This window comes from Homalodisca vitripennis, unplaced genomic scaffold (assembly GCF_021130785.1).
Source record: "Homalodisca vitripennis isolate AUS2020 unplaced genomic scaffold, UT_GWSS_2.1 ScUCBcl_8300;HRSCAF=16353, whole genome shotgun sequence".
Lineage (NCBI taxonomy): Eukaryota > Metazoa > Arthropoda > Insecta > Hemiptera > Cicadellidae > Homalodisca > Homalodisca vitripennis.
Genome location: NW_025784412.1, coordinates 20,074 through 25,109, shown reverse-complemented (window position 1 = coordinate 25,109; position 5,036 = coordinate 20,074). Strand labels below are relative to the sequence as shown.

The following is a 5,036-nucleotide window of genomic DNA, read 5'->3' as shown; positions in this document are numbered from 1 at the left end:
GTCATTCAGGATACCACAAACTTCTATCTCAATATCCTACACAAACATTTTCAAAACAAATTCCAGTTATATAATAGATTATATCGTATAATTTTTTTTAAATATTTGAATATAAGGAAAATATTATTTTATAAAAGAACAAAAGTTTCCATTTTGCTGTACATCACTCTTTACATAACATCTAGTTTACAAAAGTTTGACTCACTGTTAATGAAAATGTATGGTTATAATCCATTTTGTGATACAGTAAAAAAGTAAAAAGTAAGGATTTTATGATAGTAACCTTGTATTAAATTACCTGGTGAAAATCCAAAAAATTATAGGTAGTCATAAAAAAATTATTTAACTGGCACTCAATACGTGATATAATTCTTCTTTATTAGGCTTAAAGAAAATTTTGGGAATCTGAACATATACTTTCAAGGAAGAATGGATGGATGCACTATTAGATTCCAAAAAAATTGACTTACCTGAGTAATACCATAGAAATATAATTGACGCTTTATTGCCATTTTTCAAAAATTAGACCTACATTTAATGAAATTGCTTTCTAAATAAATTGTTGAAATTTAAAGTAAAATTTGTTTCATTATAACTACCTACAAACTTTTTAAACTTTTTTGACTGGGTTTATTCACTGAAAGAGTGTAAACTTCAAATCTGATACAGATTGATGACTTGTCTCTATGATTAACTTGTTAAGAAATGCATCCATGCTTAAATGTAAATACATTTGTATATCAACTCAAGCCTGGGATTTGATATGTGAAGTTACCACAGATGTAACTCGAACAAAGAACTACTGGAATGTTGCTCCACAGAAGAGAGTCCTACATCCACTCACCCCTCTACGTCTGATGGCATCCTCCAGCATCCTGACCACATCTTGCCCCACAACACCGCTGCAGGAGAACCCCTTGGTCCCAAGTTTTGAGGATACCCTTGGTCAACCCGACTTGTTGCAGAGGAAAGCTGAAGGTAAAGCCCAGGGGAAGTTTCTCATTGTACATGTCATTCTCTGACATGAAGTTGGCCAGACACTCGGCTATGTGGTCAAATAGCTGAGGAAAAACAGTTTATTTATACTCCATACACTAAACTAGGTAAGCTACCATAATTATTTTTAACCTTCGGTTTTAAAATACGTATGTTTAATGTTTGCCACCTAATGTTAACATTTGCTAATTTTGTTCAGAGTTATTATGCTCAAGTTTTAGGTAATCATAGCCCTAACTTTAACAGTTCAGTTTTTGAATAATAGTATGACTTTTTTCAAAACCTGTTAGAAAATAACATAAAAAGCTTAAAATTTAAAAAGATAATAATTATTGTACGTCTATTAAATAATCTTAAAATTTCAAAACATACTAGTATTACACAATATTTTTACCGTCCAACTGCCCTAAGTATTTTCCTTAAACTCCAAGTAGTTTTTAAATGTTTTGCAAGCTATTTTATCTGTAAGAAACGTATTTTCACTGCAAACCTAACTGTATTCTACGGTATCATTTTTATTTACAATGAACAGTATAATACAATGGTCATAAGTAACTAGGATAAATATTTTAATTTGAACTTTTTACGGTGAGTGAAGAAATGTTTTTTGTTATTTGCATGTAAAAAAGGAGGAAAGGTGTGCCTGGAAAATATAGTTCAATATATAAAATTCAAATTCCAAGATAGCCTAAAGGTCACAAATTTAGTCTCGTTTCAGAAAATTTATAGTTTTGTTAGAATCTGTAAGTAAATAAATTAGTTTGGAGCAAAAACCTAAAAGTAGTACAAGAAGCATGGTTTTCGTTATCAAAAACATAAATTTGTAAAAATGTTTATAAATAGTTATAAGCTATAAACATTATTATGGGAAACATTATAATAATAAATATTGAGAGAAAACCTCTACGGTTTTATTTTTTATGGTTAGTAGAAATCAAAAATTTTTTAATACGTATCTAAAAAAGGAGTAATGACCTGTAAAAAACAGTTATTCTAATAATGTTTTGTGGTTTTGTAAAATTTAATAGTAATATAAAGGTCACAAATTCAGTACAGTATTACATGTATACATATAGTAATATTTTGTAATATAACTATAAAACAATTACAAAAACAAAAAAGTAGGTGGAACTTTTTTTTGCAAAGACAAAACAGCAACACTACTCTAAAATTACTCAGCTTTCACAGAATAATAAAAAACCTGTGTCTGTGTTTGGCAACTAAAGAGTTCCAATGGTATATGAATGAGGTTGATACTTGATTGTTTATGTATTATATCAAATAAAATTATGCGGGCAGCCTAAATCAACGGATATCTGTTGATTGGTGTTTAAGGAACGAAAATAACAGATATCTGTTGAATGGCTGTCGGAGGGTTGACACAAAATTTTAGAAACAAGAAAAAATAAAATATTATTGTAAAGTACTTTGTACACGTACACACTATGTCATGTAACTTTTGGACACATGGACACTTGGTTTTTTCTAACGGATCAGGTACCATTCACCAAAAGAAAGATTGGAGAGGTACATTGTTGGGTGTGTGAGACTCACTATACAAATATGATATGAACATAATTTAAAGAAATTCTTAATATTTTAGCTCTGTTTATGTCTGCTCTATGTGTGAGCCTTACAAACATCCAAGTGATGTTCAGCCTATTAAGAAACTGTTTGTGACTTCTTAGACAAACTAGCATCTTTGTAGATTGTTTATATGTAATGTTCTTTTTCTAAATTCAATTACTCTTTACCAGCATAATTTTCATATACAGACCTGAGCACCAGATCCAGTCATAATATTTTCAGGAACTGCATAGATTTTGGACTGCATGTCAAAGTGATTTTCATCCAGGTAGATCACTAACACTCGGAAATTGGTACCTCCAAGATCAAGTGCCAGGAACTTGCCACGTTCTGCAAAATTCAAATGGCGTATGAGTTGGAAAATAATTAACTGTACAGATATAGCAATAAATTAATAAGTTTGTTATATCAGTATTTAACAAAGCCAGGTATATCACTCCACTTGTAACTAATTCAATAATATGTTTATATTTTAATTTTTTTGTAGGCCCTACTTGAAATGTTTAAAAGTTAATTGCTTATCATCCTGCAGCAAAATAAACTCAGCTGAGTTCTACCAGTTAACACAAAGGCATTGTATGACACCACAAATGTTTAATCCAAAATTCTTTAAGTTATACTATTAATGTAATTTGAGTCTTTTCAAAGAAAGTGGAATTTCATGCTAAATAAATATACTCTCTGGTTCTAAAAATGTGTAAGCTATAGAATAGAAAATTTACTTATATCTCTTCACACTCTTAACCAATATTTAGATATTAATAAAATATTGTATGCAATAACTGATTAACTTCTATTGGGTTATTTCTTGTATTTTAGTCTGAATGGATCCTAAGGGCAATTCTTTGATCTGAAACTTTATGATTACTTATAGCTTTTCATGATTATTTAAAGTGTATGAAAACCTGCCCTCTTCCCCCAGACCAGGACCAGAACCTGGATACCTGTGGTAGGTAAGCCAACACGTTAACTACTCAGCTATCATAGCTGGCATTAGTATTTAATATATTAATATTCTATAAATAAAATTACCTTTTCCATTGGGCAAATCTTGCACAAAGGTGGTGAAGCACTTTACGCTAGCATCCTTGTTGGTGCTCTTGGCCAGTCCAAGCTTGATAGCATCCAACATCTTGTCCCTCACCTGGTGTAGTGTCTCGTCGGACAGGATCAGATCCTTGCATTGTTCTCTGATCTGCACAAGATATACTATTGATTAGTAAAGACAAATAAAGATAATAAAACACGAGATTGGTATACTTATTGATAGTCTTGGTCAGTTTCTAAATTGGATCGCCTCCAGCACCTAGACAGACAGGATCAGTTTCTTCTAATGTTCTCTGATCTGGGCAAAGAACTACTGTAGGCTAGTATGATAAACAAATGTTGCAAAGCACTTAATGCTAATTGATCTTGATATTTACAAGCATATATTTTTTCTTGATTACCTACAGAATTTTTTACTGCAAACAGGAAGACATGAAATATAACAGCAATTGTATTTAAGACGAAAATAATATGTTTAATGGTAAAACGTTTTCTGCAAATAAGTGGTAAAACAATAGAAATAGCTTGCTCTAAGACTGCCTCTTAATGTAAAGACAAAATAGAAGACCCTAATGTTCTGCCACAAAGACACCCCAAGGATCTGTATCTGCCCACATTAGTTGTATGAATTGCTGTGATGTTGATTCAGAAAGAAAAGATGCTGATGACACATAATACCTTTGTGTAAAAGGAAAAAAAGACATTAGTTAAAATAAGAATTTGTTACCCCTAAGCAACTCCTGCATTTACTACTTTTCTAAGATAAAAGGCAAATTTTAAAACTAAAAGTAAAACATTTGTAGAGTGACTAGCCGTTACCTATGGTTTTATACACTTCCCTTCTGAATAACAGAGACATCACGCATATGTTTTCTAGATGGTATAAACACTCCTGAAAAAAAGTTTACTATCCCCTCTTGCCAATATGTGGGTGCCCTGGTCATTGGAAGATATTTCCATTATAATATCTGTGCAACATTCTATGATTTTTGCATTGAATAATATTTCAGTAACTTTTGAATTATGTTAGGCTAGAGGAAGGAATCCTAAAATCAGAGCCTGTTAACTTTCTTAGTGAGAACACTCATGATGTAACATGAATTATAGAAAGTAAAACATGAGAAACATATTATTTCAGCAATTATGTATCTTATTATTTCAGCAATGATGTATTTTATTATTTCAGCATAAGCACGGTAAAAATAGCCTACTATTCAAAATCAGGATCTAGACCAGAGTTGAAACTTTACAAATTACCTAACAAATTTGGAAATAATTTTGAATACACTAAATGATGTTCAGCAGAAATTTCATAGTTTTACATTTTAACCCTGGATTGGTAAGGCGTCGTCTTGATGACGACGCAAAACAGCAGTTTGTGTGTACTGCGGGAAACGGTTTGTTTG

The 5,036-nt window shown here is 31.3% G+C and overlaps 1 pseudogene; it reads right to left on the bottom strand.

Moving 5' to 3' along the window:
• Positions 1–3: 3 nt before the first annotated feature.
• On the bottom strand, positions 4–4,590 carry LOC124374405 (annotated as a pseudogene).
• Between the last annotated feature and the right edge of the window lie 446 nt (positions 4,591–5,036).